We start from the raw sequence: 13,719 nt of genomic DNA on the forward strand, positions 1-13,719 counted from the left end.
GCGCAGAGAGCATCATGAAGAACAAGGAACACACCAGGCAGGTCTGAGATACTGTTGTGGAGAAGTTTAAAGCCGGATTTGGATACAAAAAGATTTCCCAAGCTTTAAACATCCCAAGGAGCACTGTGCAAGCGATAATATTGAAATGGAAGGAGTATCATTCCACTGCAAATCTACGAAGACCTGGTCGTCCCTCTAAACTTTCAGCTCATACAAGGAGAAGACTGATCAGAGATGCAGCCAAGAGACCCATGATCACTCTGGATGAACTGCAGAGATCTACAGCTGAGGTGGGAGACTCTGTCCATAGGACAACAATCAGTCGTATACTGCACAAATCTGGCCTTTATGGAAGAGTGGCAAGAAGAAAGCCATTTCTTAAAGATATCCATAAAAAGTGTTGTTTAAAGTTTGCCACAAGCCACCTGAGAGACACACCAAACATGTGGAAGAAGGTGCTCTGGTCAGATGAAAACAAAATCGAACTTTTTGGCAACAATGCAAAACGTTATGTTTGGCGTAAAAAAGCAACACAGCTCATCACGTCGGTATTCTCCTGTTCTTATTGCTGTGATCTGCTGTGTTCTTGCTGTTGATTTGAATAAAGACAACCCGTTTGGTTTGGAGTGCGGCTGTCCATCCCTCATCTTTATACCAAACACAGCTCATCACCCTGAACACACCATCCCCACTGTCAAACATGGTGGTGGCAGCATCATGGTTTGGGCCTGCTTTTCTTCAGCAGGGACAGGGAAGATGGTTAAAATTGATGGGAAGATGGATGGAGCCAAATACAGGACCATTCTGGAAGAAAACCATGGAGTCTTCAAAAGACCTGAGACTGGGACGGAGATTTGTCTTCCAACAAGACAATGATCCAAAACATAAAGCAAAATCTACAATGGAATGGTTCACAAATAAACATATCCAGGTGTTAGAATGGCCAAGTCAAAGTCCAGACCTGAATCCAATCGAGAATCTGTGGAAAGAACTGAAAACTGCTGTTGACAAACGCTCTCCATCCAACCTCACTGAGCTTGAGCTGTTTTGCAAGGAGGAATGGGCAAAAATTCCAGTCTCTCAATGAGCAAAACTGATAGAGACATACCCCAAGCGACTTACAGCTGTAATCGCAGCAAAAGGTGGCGCTACAAAGTATAAACTTAAGGGGGCTGAATAATTTTGCACGCCCAATTTTTCAGTTTTTTATTTGTTAAAAAAGTTTGAAATATCCCAAAAATTTCGTTCCACTTCATGATTGTGTCCCACTTGTTGTTGATTCTTCTAAAAATATTACAGTTTTATATCTTTATGTTTGAAGCCTGAAATGTGGCAAAAGGTCGCAAAGTTCAAGGGGGCCGAATACTTTCGCAAGGCACTGTAGCTGATCGTGCAGAAATTTTCCAACAGTCTGGTTGTATAGAAGTCGACAGGTGGATCAACTTCTGTACAATCAGCCTGCCCATACATGAATCGAAATTCGGGCCAGTGCCTGATAAGCCGTCAAATTTCAATTCACGTATGGCCAGCCTTGTTGGTCTTTGCTACATGAGCCAATTCTGAACCATGCTTCTTTTTATCCGAGATTTTTCTCTGACCCAAACACATTCTAATCTCCAAAGACGATTTTGACATTTCTTAATTGTAGTAAGTAACTGAGGTCCTTTAATCCTCTGTAGTAAGATTATCATCATTGTTGATATTGTAAAGGTATACGACATACTACTGTGGCAGAGTGCGGTATACAACCAAATAAAACGGAAACGTCCCTTTCCACCACACCAAAACCATAAATTCATTTTAAATAAATGAATATCTACTTTACATTATTGGATTTTCAGCCACTATAACAAAAAAATGATATTACAGTCATATTTACCATCCTGAGGTCACTACAGGCGGTCCCCCTAGTTACAAACATCTGACTTACAAACGACTCCTACTTACAAACGGAGACAGACAACAGGAAGTGAGAAGAAATCTAACCCATAGGAAGAGAAATTCACTCCTGTAATGCCTTGTACACACAACCGGTTTTCCCAATCGGGAAAACTGCCAGTAAAAAAAAAAGAAGAACCAGCTCTCTTTTTTCCCGCCGTTTTTAACCCGGCAGTTTTCCTATGGGAAACACTGCGATGGAGCATACACACGGCCGGGATTCCCGACCAAAGCTCTCATGGTATTTTTCCTGTCGGGAAAACCGGTTGTGTGTAGGGGAAAAAGTTATCGAGCAGGTTCTTCGTTTTCCCCTCGGATTTCCAGGTGGACTTTTTACCGCCAGGAATCCCGTACGTGTGTACGAGGCTTAAGAGTTATTATGGGAAAACGGTGTCTCCACAGATGCTTTATCACCAAGGCTTATTCCACAACAACCCAACATTTTCAAAATCCAATTGTCATTGGGACAGAGAGTGAGGTGAAATCTTCTGAACAGGGCACAGACCGCAAAACATATATTACAGGTGTAAACCCTTCCTTATGCTATCCAAAAAGCTTTTGGATGGAGCTATACGGTACTTAAAAAAATTAAAATAAAATGTACCTGTTCATTAAGAACAAACCTACAACACCCTTTGTTTGTAACCTGGAGATCCCTGTATAACTATGGGCGGTCCGCCACATATGCCAGGAAGAACTTATGCCACTCAACAACTACTAGAATTCGAATTTTGCTACCAGAATCCTATCACACATAACATGCAGAAAGGGCTTATAGAAATACCGACTTCCTCAAAGTCTGTATTTGCATATGACTAGGCAAGCTCTTAACCCTCCATGAACAGTGCTCGGACACCACGCATTGCATTGTGGGAGGTAAATGGAATGTCACATGGACAAGATCAAGGAAATAATAATTCTGATTGCTAAGCATTACCACAGTTTGAAGTTTAGTCTACTGTTTACACCTAATTAGGTTAACTGGGTGCTTTGCCACCACAATTGTCAATAAGTGCCTTTCACATTCCCTAGCTGTAGGGACTCTCCATAGTGTTTGCCAACTACAGCTACAAAAAAGTCACTTTTCACTTAAAGCAGTGAACTACAATTCCCATCAAGCCTAGTCATGTCTATAAATGTCGGTTTTACAATGCCTCATGGGACGTGTAGTTTCGCAACAGTTGGAGGCCCGTAGTTTGGAGATCCCTGTCTTAAAGTACTGCTCAATCTGGGTAAATATGTGGCAGTGCTCAAAGGTTTTTGTCCACTCACAACTGTCATTTCAGTTTTGGGCGGATGCCAGCAATCTGAATCACCGAACGATAACCTGTAAAGTCCTGGTACTCTAGAGAGAGCTAAGCACCTACAGTGGCCTCTGAAGCTCATACACATGAGGACTCAAAAAAAGGGGGCTTGCCAGGCAGTTTGGATGCCGACCAAGCAGCCCCAAAAAGTAAAATCTGGAAGACTGTATTGCCTCGTACACACGACCGGTTTTCCCGATGAGAAAACTGCAGTTTTTTAGATTTGACGGGAAAACCGGTTGTGTGTATGCTCCATAGCAGTTTTCTTGACGAGAAAACTGCCCGCAAAAAAATTAGAACCTGCTCCATTTTTTTCCCGTCGTGCTTCCCATCAGTCTTTTTCTCGTCGTGAAAACCACTCGTGTGTATGCTTTTCCAAGGGGAAAAAAACGTGCATGCTCAGAATTAAGTATGAGCGCTCGTCCTGGTAAAACCAGCATTCGTGATGGGGATTGCACATTCGTCACGCTGTAACGGACTGAAAAGCACGAATCGTCTCTCACCAAACTTTTACTAACACAAGGATCAGCAAAAGCAGCCCAAAGGGTGGCGCCATTTGAACGGAACGTCCCGTTTATAGTGCCGTCGTACGTGTTGGAAGTCACCGCGCTTTGGTCGAGCGGTTTTTTGACTGAATGTGTGTATGCAAGGCAGGCTTGAGAGGAATCACGTTGGGTTTTTGGCATGTCAGGAAAACCGGTCGTGTGTACAGGGCATATGTATCAATCAGCACGGACCACATCCCGGGTATTTTCAATGCACTAACTCACCAGGTCTGCCTGAATCACATGCAAAGTTTTGGCCATCCAAGGTCATGGAATTTCAGAGCAGGGCAGACACATTGTGTCTATTGAGTCCTGCCCATAGCACAGTTTTTAGTGAACAACGTGGAACCCCGATGTCTACGCCTAGTGTGTAGTAACAGTAGAAATATCCCATCTGTCTTATTTTCCCCCCTTCGCTATTTTAACAGTTAATACACAGGGCTTATTTAAATAGGTTGAGCTCCACTTCAGAAAGCTCTTAGTCATTGGCATAGTAACCGTGATGTGGTGGGAGGACCCGTTTTAGAGATTCCCTTCTGTCTCTCAGCTAATACATAACACATGCTTCTCTCATAGAAAAATGGAGCGCTTTGCCAGCAAAGCCATTTGTAGCTGTTCGTTCACATGCAATCTGTAAATGGTTTGTGCACGGGTAAGCAGCATGAACCGGCATTGCCAGCATGTGTGGCTTTCCAACACAGCAGTATATCTGCAAGGAGTAACAAGGTGATTTTTATCAACTAAGGCTGCATTCACATTGTAACGCCGCGATGCGGCGTATTTTGCCGCGATTTGTGTAACTTTTTTTTTCACAAATCATTTCCATTGCTGTCTATGGCCGAACGCCAATGCCGCCTGAAAAAAAGGGTCCGGGACTTGTTTTCAGGCGTTTCGGCGTTCGGCATGAGATGTGAACCATCTCATAGACAGCAATGGAAATTCGCCCCTCCAGCGTATCGAGCGTCGGGCGTTTTGTCGCCTAGGTGTGAATGGAGCCTAAGGGTCCGAGTGAGATCCAGTAAATGCGGGCTCCTTCATAAAATGTACCTGCATGTCATCATTCTAATTACGGTAAATGAAGAGCAATGTGAAAGGTGCAGCTCAGAGCAACCAAACAAGAGTCATCTTTTAAATATATGGTTGCAGTAAGCCAAAAGCAGGTTGGCTGCCATGGAGTACTGCTTCATGTGCTGTTGCACATAAAGCAGTAAAAAAATAAAAATAAAATAAAAAGCTGCTTGATGGGGCTCATGTATAAAAAGTGTGAAGTTGCAAACATTTTCGCACAGAGCAATCAATCGGCTACAGATCATCATTGCTGCAGCCCACCATCTGAAAATAGGATTCTGACTGCTACAGACAAGCGGGAACATTTTGATGGTACTCAAGGGTTCTGCCACAAATCAACATTGTGGCGGAGGTATACCGCCCAATTAGAGCTGCACAAGTTTGGCTAAAATTATAGTCTGTGGGCCGGATTCAGAAAAGAGATACGACGGCGTATCTCCTGATACGCCGTCGTATCTCTGAGTGCGGTCGGTCGTATCTATGCGCCTGATTCAGAGAATCAGTTACGCATAGATATCCCTAAAACCCGACTGGTGTGTCTTACACCGTCGTATCTTAGGCTGCATATTCACGCTGGCCGCTAGGTGGCGCTTCCGTATAGTTACGCGAGGAATATGCAAATGAGCTAGATACGCCAATTCAGAAACATACGTCCCGCCGGCGCATTTTTTTACGTCGTTTACGTTAGTCTTTTTTCGGCGTATAGTTACCCCTGCTATATGAGGTGTAGCTAATGTTAAGTATGGGCGTCGTTCCCGCGCCGAGTTTTGAATTTGTTACGTTGTTTGCGTAAGTCGTTCACGAATAGGGCTGGACGTAATTTACGCTCACGTCGAAAGCATGACGATTTGCCGACGTCATTTGGAGCATGCGCACAGGGATACGTCCACGGACGGCGCATGCGCCGTTGGTTAAAAACGTCAAAAACGTGGGGTCACTACTATTTTGAATTAGGCGGGCTTACGCCGGCCCAGTTACACTGCGTCGCCGTAAGTTTCAGCGCAAGTTCTATGTGAATACACAACTTGCTGCTCAAACTTACGGCGGCGTAGTGTATCTGAGATACGCTACGCCCGCCTAAAGATAGGCGAAGCTCTCTGAATCTGGCCCACTATATTTTTGCTTAGTGTAAAGATTCTCGTGGCGTAACATCTTCTTTCCTATTGTACAAAAAATATTGGGCTAACTTTACGGTTTAGTCTTTTTTAGATTCATTAAAGTGTATTTTTTTCCCCCAAAAAAATTGCTTTTGAAAGACCGCTGCGCAAATACAGTGGGACATAAAATATTGCAACAATCGCCATTTTATTCTCTAGGGTCACTGCTAAAATATATAATATTTGGGGGTTCCAAGTAATTTTTAAGCAAAAAATACAGATTTTAACTTGTAAGCAACAAGTGTCAGAAAAGGGTTTAGTCTTTAAAGGGGTTGTAAAGGTACAATTTTTTTTTCCTAAATAGCTTCATTTACCTTAGTGCAGTCCTCCTTCACTTACCTCATCCTTCAATTTTGCTTTTAAATGTCCTTATTTCTTTTGAGAAATCCTCACTTCCTGTTTTTTTGTCTGTAACTACACACAGTAATGCAAAGCTTTCTCCCTGGTGTGGAGAGTCGCGCTCGCCCCCTCCCTTAGACTACAGGAGAGTCAGGCCGCCCACTAACCCAGCTCCTTTCTCTATCTGCAAGGTAGAGAGCGTCCAGATTCTCCTGTAGTCCAAGGGAGGGGGCGAGCACGACACTCCACACCAGGGAGAAAGCCTTGCATTACTGTGTGGAGTTACAGACAGAAGAACAGGAAGTGAAGATTTCTCAGAAGAAATAAGGACATTTAAAAGCAAAATCGAAGGATGAGGTAAGTGAAGGAGGACTGCACGAAGGTAAAGGAAGCTAATTCCGAAAAAAAAATTGTACCTTTGCAACCCCTTTAAGCGGTTAAACTGGCCTATTTTACAGACCAAGGTTCATCCCTTTGATCTAAAAGAAGTAAATGTTACAATGTTTTTCTTTATCTCTGCCTAAGCAATGTTGTGATAAACTTGTTGCCTGTTTTTCAGTTTTTTTTGTTTTTTTTTTGACAGCTGTGAGCAGAGAATGGCTCTGCACTGAATCACCCCCATCAAATTATTCCTGCATCCATTACCCTTTGTTCCTCCACCCCCTCCCTTTAGAATGGAAGCTCTATGAGCAGGGCCCCTCTGTATCGAACTGTATTGTATTTGTGCTGTCCTCCATCTACATTGTAAAGCGCTGTGTAAACTGTTGGCGCTATATACATCGTGTATAATAATAAATAATAATAATCCCTGCAGTGCCCAGTGGAAGACCAAATGCAGACCCTTTGTTTCAATGAGTCAACAGCCAGGCAACTAGCATTTTAAGGAAGAGCTCAAAAATCTCCTATAGATTTCTCATGACAGTAGGCTTTGAGAGTTAGGTTTGTTCGAGAAAAGATCTGCTAAAAGGATTAAAGCGGCTCTGAAGTCTAAAAGTAAATCATGCATAGTTCCATGGGTGGCCCCATAACAAAGCCAAGAAGATCATGCCAAAAACAACTCCTAAAGTCTCCGCACACCGCCAGCATGCGTTCCTTTGAGTAGATCAGATTTATCTACTTTTAAGACATTCAATATTTTTTTTCCCCTTACAAAACTACAAAATCGCATGTACAAATCTTTCTCATAAATGACCGTATTATAAAAATACGTACTACAACCCAACTATTCGAAGACATTTTCTGCCGCATTGTATCCTTCCATCAATCATACTGTATGATTGTACTTTATCAAAACCCTTCGCCGGCATACACTATGAGATAAGGGAGATGTCTTTACATCAAGGGGCATAGCATCAGAATACAATGGCCCAGATTCAAGTAGAATTGCGCGATATTTGCGGGGGAGCAGGGCAACGATTTTGCCCTGCGCCCCCGCAAATATTTTGCGCTGCCCTCGATTCACGGAGCAGTAGCTCCGTGAATTGCGAGGGCGCGCCGGCAAATTTGCCCGGCGTAAGCGCGCGCAAGTTAAATGATCCCGCCGGGGGCGAGAATCATTTAAATTAGGCGCGCTCCCGCGCCGAGCGTACAGCGCATGCTCCGTCGGGAAACTTTCCCGACGTGCATTGCGGCAAATGACGTCGCAAGGACGTCATTTGCTTCTAAGTGAACGTGAATGGCGTCCAGCGCCATTCACGTTTCACTTACGCAAATGCCGTGAAATTCAAATTTCACGGCGCGGGAAGGCCGGCTATACTTTAGCATTGGCTGCCCCTACTATTAGAAGGGGCAGCCTTGCGCTAAAAGTAGCCGTACGGAAACTCCGTACCTGGCTTGCGCGGGGCCCGCGCAAGCTTGTGAATCAGTGGTAGTATGCAATTTGCATACTACATGCTGATACACAATGGGAGCGGCCCCCGCAAGAATGCAGCCTAAAATCTGCGAGGCATAAGAGCCTTATGCCGCGCAGATTTTAGCCTGCAGTCGGTGTAACGAGGTTCCTGAATCAGGAGCACTCGTTACACCGGAGCAAGTAAGCACTTGCGCTGCGTAACCTATGGTTGCGCGGGCGCAAGTGCTTCTTGAATCTGGGCCAATGTTATCTAGTTGGCTTCACGGGCATTATGGGGGGGGTTTACTAAAGCTGGAGAGTGACAAATCTAGTGCTGCTGTAAACAGAAACCAATCAGCTTCCAGGTTTTATTGTCAACGCTTTATTGAACAAGCTGAAGTTAGAAGCGAATTGGCTACCATGCAGAGCTGCACCAGATTTTGAATGCTCCAGTTTTAGTAAATTTCCCTTTATGTGTGCTTGGCAATCGTTCCCTCCCTATAACTGACCTGAATGAATCTTTGAGCGAGCAAACTCCAGGGATGTGTCTATTATGTCATAATTGAGGTGTTGTCCCAAACTAAATCATGTCCTTAAGAGTTCCACACCCTGCCACATCAGATTTCTCGCTCTTCAAATGTATTATAAAACATCTTGCATAATAAAGGTCTAGTTCATGCCGAGGATTACATTTGGCATCCTAGATATACCTGGGATCATTCCCCATTCTTCATGTTCAGACATTCTAATGGGTACTTTCTTCAATAAAAATATTGCAAGAGGATAAAGGTTTAGGGCCAGATTCACAGCCAGGCGGCGCAGCGTAACGTAACCGATTTAGGTTACACCGCCGCAAATTTTCTGGCTAAGTGCCCGATCCACAAAGCACTTACCTGGAAATTTGCGGCGGTGTATCCTAAATCCGTCCGGCGCAAGGCGGGCCAATTCAAATGGGGCAGGTACCATTTAAATTAGGCGCGCTCCCACGCCGGATGTACTGCGCATGCTCCCGTCACAAATTTCCCGACTTGCTTTGCGCGAAATTACGACGCGCCAACGTTTTGTGAATCGCGACGGGTAAAAAAGACTTGCGCCGGGAAAAAGAAAAATCCCCCAAAAAATTCAAAAGTGACGCGGGAAAGACGGGTATACTTTTACATGGTGTAGCAAGTTTACACTTTGTAAAAGGTGCCCTATCTTTGGGACGGCAAACTAACACTTGCGGCGACGTAACGACGGGAAAAAGTTTCGTGGATCGCCGTAACTGCTAATTTGCATACCCGACGCTGGTTTACGACGCAAACTCCCCCCAGCGGCGGCCGCGGTACTGCATCCTAAGATCCGACAGTGTAAAACTATTACACCTGTCGGATCTTAGGGATATCTATGCGTAACTGATTCTATGAATCAGTCGCATAGATGGAAACAGGGATACAACGGCGTATCAGCAGATACGCCTACGCCGTCGTATCCCTTTTGTGAATCTGGCCCTTAGTGTGTATATATATATATAAAAAAGCAACCTCATCCCTCTGTGCTCATCCACGCATATGTAAACAGCATTCGCACCACACACGTGAGCCAGTGCAGAGAACGTCAGAGCGAAAGCAGTAATTCTAGCAATTGACCTCTTCTGCAACTCTAAACAGGTAACCCTAAACAGGTAACCCGTTAATCTCCATAGGCAACGCTTTAAAAATTTTAAGTTTAATAGTTTGTCTCTTACGCCGTCGGATCTTAAATGCAATTTTTTTTTTGTCCGCTAGGTGTCGCCTCCGCCGTTTTCCCCGTCGAGTATGCAACTTAGCTAGATACGCGAATTCCCGAACGTACGCGCAGCCGACGCAGTAAAGTTACGACGTTTACGTTAGGCTTGTCCCGGCGTAAAGTTGCCCCTGGGTCTATGAGGCGCAATCAATGTTAAGTATGGCCATCGTTCCCGCGTCAAAATTTATAAATTTACGTCGTTTGCGCAAGTCGTCCGTGAATGGGGCTGGACGCCATTTACGTTCACGTCGAAACCAATGACGTCCTTGCGACGTCATTTGGAGCAATGCACCCTGGGATATTTTACTGACGGCGCACGCGCAGTACGTTCGGTGCGGGAACGCGCTGAATTTAAATGCTACACGCCCCCTACCCGCCTAATTTGAATTAGGCAGGCTTGCGCCGGGGGATTTACGCTACGCCACCGCAACTTTACACGCAAGTGCTTTGTGAATAAAGCACTTGCATGAAAAACTTGCGGCGGCGTAACGTAAATGAGATACGTTACGCCCGCCCAAATTTACTCCATTCTGCGAGAATCTGGGCCAGTGTCTCTCCGCAGGGATGTAGTCCCAAGGCCTGGACGATTATGAGATTCACTGGATCATCTAACTGTTTTTAATAAATCTTCTGGTTGTGATGTCATTCATCCCACTTTCCAGTGGTAAATATAACATTGCTATGTTTGTAAATATCAATGCATAATATCCAATGACTTCAGTAAAACTGAGATGTTTAATATATTTATTCAGGAGCCATTCTTCCCCCTGAAGAGACCCTAAGGTCGAAACACGTCGGGGTCTACATACAGTTCGATTATATAATGTAATGCTGTATAAATCACATGGCTGCCTTGCTGTATTATGGAATGTGTACTGTATCTCTACTACCTGAATTTATATTTTAGTGATACGTGTATCCCAATATATTTCAGTTAAAGATTTTTACACAACTCTTTTACTTGGATTCATACAATTTGCTGCATTAAAGCGGAGGTTCACCCTAAAACAATTATATACCATTACACCCAGCATACTTCCGACATCTACAGTATGCTGGGTTTTTTTTGCCGTACATACCGTTTTATTGTTATTTTCCCCCTGGCTTCCGGGTTCTGGCTCCCGCGGGAGTGGGCGTTCCTATTCAGAGGTTAGATGATTGACGTCTGGTGAAAAACTTCCCCTGGCGCATCACCAGTTTTCCGTAACTAGCCGACCTGCGAGTTGGCTGTATATGGCGCCTGCACAGTCAGCTCTACACAGCGGGCGCAGGCGCCTTATAGCGCCGGATAGAGCCGACTCGCAGGTCGGCTAGTTACGGAAAACTGGTGATGCGCCTTATGCGCCAGGGGAAGTTTTTCATCAGACATCAATCATCTAACCTCTGAATAGGAACGCCCACTCCCGCGGGAGCCAGAACCCGGAAGCCGGGGGGAAAATAACAATAAAACCGTATGTACGGCAAAAAAAAAAAAAACAGCATACTGTAGATGTCAAAAGTATGCTGGATGTAATGGTATATAGATGTTTTTTAGGGTGAACCTCCGCTTTAAAACCCCTTAGGGAAACTTCCCATTAGTGGTTATTTATATTTACCACTGCATATAGACATTTAAGAATAAATTGTCTTTTTTTAAACTTTACATATTAAAGCGGGAGTTCACCCGGAAAAAAAATGTTAACATTAGATTGGGCCTAATTATGGGAAGCAGAACGATCAAATCAGGAGCGCACAGCGGTGAAAGCAGATAAAACTCATATTTATTACAATAATTAAAACCAAACAATTTTCAGTGATCCTCTCGCCCACACATGGAGACATTGGCATTTGGAGGGCAGGGGGCTGTGAGTAATGCCTGGTACACACGATAAGATTATTTTTGTGTGCATGTTAATCTCAGATCAAACCTGAAGAATTTACTAAAGTCACAAAAATTCTCGTTAGACAGAATAAAAATTCGGAAGTGATTTCATGTTGTACCGTACTGATTAAATAAAAGTCGTACGATCTGGCATCATACGAAAAAAAAAAATTGTGCATGTCCGATCAAATAATAATCGGATGAACTGTCCTGATCGGCTCTCGAAAGCTCTGTACCAACGATCATATTATTGTACGATCGCTCCGAAATCTGTATTTTCCGTACGATTTTCTGATCATGTGTATGGGGATTAAAGCAGACTTTATTTTTTGTTACTACTTTGTAGCACCTTTTTACTTGTTGTATGTATTTGTTACATTGGAGTTTATTTACTAAAGCTAGAGATTGCAAAATTAGTAACATTTCTGCATAGAAACCAATCAGCTTCTAACTTCAGCTTGTTTAATAAAACCTGGAAGCTGATTTTATATGCAGAAATGTGACTTATTTTGCACTTTCTAGCTTTAGTAAATAAACCCCATTGTATGTACTTTCCACAATAAAAAGTGGTTCTAAAAAGGCAAAAGGTTAAGGTAAAAAGTCATTAAATATAAAAAGAGAATAAAAAAAAGAAAGAAAAGTGAAAGGAAGAAGGAAGAAGGAAAAAAAAAAAAAAAAGGAGCAGGAGTCAATTCCTTTGGCCTAGGCCCCCCCGACCACCGAGTTCTGGGAACTATGGGGCTTGAATGTATTTACTGCAGGGGGCCACACCCTTTTAAATCTGGCTTGTTTGTCCCTGAGGATGCTGGTCAGTTTTTCATTTGTCGGTCTTTTTTTTAGAGTGCAAAAAATAAAAACCGCAGAGGTGATCAAATATCGCCAAAAGAAAGCTCTATTTGTAGAAAGAAAAAAAAAATAGGGCTGAGGAAAAAATCACTTTGAATCTAGAATCGAGTTGAGAGGTCAAATCGATTCAGATTTTCAGCAAATCTATATATATTTTTTTCACCAGGACCAGTGTGGACACCGCTGCGGGCAGAAGTTTTTAGGCGAGGCCGCTGCTTCGGCCTAGTCTGCGAGGCCGGACGCCGTGGACTAGGCCGAAGCCGCATCCTCGCCTAAAAACTCCTGCCCGCAGCTCCCCAGGACCGGCGCTGACACCGTGCCGGCCCTGAGGAGCTGCGGGCAGGAGTTTTTAGGCGAGGCTGGATGCCGTGGGCTAGGCCGAAGCCGCAGCCTAAAAACTCCTGCCCGCAGCTCCATAAAAAAAAAATACTTGATTCGAATCGAGTTGGCCTGCTCGTGAATTGGGGGGGGGGGGGGGGGGGGGGGGGATCTTCTGGAGGTCAAGTGGCAAGTGAAAACAATGCCCTAGCGGGTATTTTAAGGCTTCATTATTGGTTTTCGTTGGACTGTAATTTCAACCAGAACAGAAACGTTCTATTTTATCAGAAACCGTTCACATTGACTCACGTAATAAATTAGTATGACGACTGTGCAGCCTCTCCGCCTAAAGCCTGACCTGTGTACCATAATCTTTTATTTGTATTTTTATAAGCCCTTTCCTTCTTCCTCTTTCAGACTCTCTTTTCTCGGCATGGTAAGCCAGGGCCCTCCGCTCTCCTCCAGTCTTGGCAAAGAGCTCTCTGAAAGTCACACACATTCTGAGTCACTGGCTTGGCACATAAAAGTCATTCAGTCATGGTCTGGGCAGGGAACAGGGTGCACATTCTTTAATCGCTCAGCTCAACGATCAGTTTGTTAAAGAACGAGTGATGAAAATAAAAATAAAAAAGTTCACTCATTTACACACAAAAATAAAAACAAAGCAGCACCAGGAGATAACATTTGATGTTGTCCTTCTACTTCTAACGGGGGACCGGCTACATTCTCATGAACTCGTTCCAGC

General features: G+C 44.0%; 1 protein-coding gene across 5 annotated transcripts in view; it reads right to left on the reverse strand.

Annotated features, from left to right (window-relative positions):
- MNT (MAX network transcriptional repressor) overlaps positions 1-13,719 on the reverse strand; it is a 102,950-nt gene that overhangs the window by 71,188 nt on the left and 18,043 nt on the right. The window lies entirely within an intron of this gene.

This window comes from Rana temporaria, chromosome 2, assembly GCF_905171775.1.
Source record: "Rana temporaria chromosome 2, aRanTem1.1, whole genome shotgun sequence".
NCBI classification, from domain to species: Eukaryota; Metazoa; Chordata; class Amphibia; order Anura; family Ranidae; genus Rana; species Rana temporaria.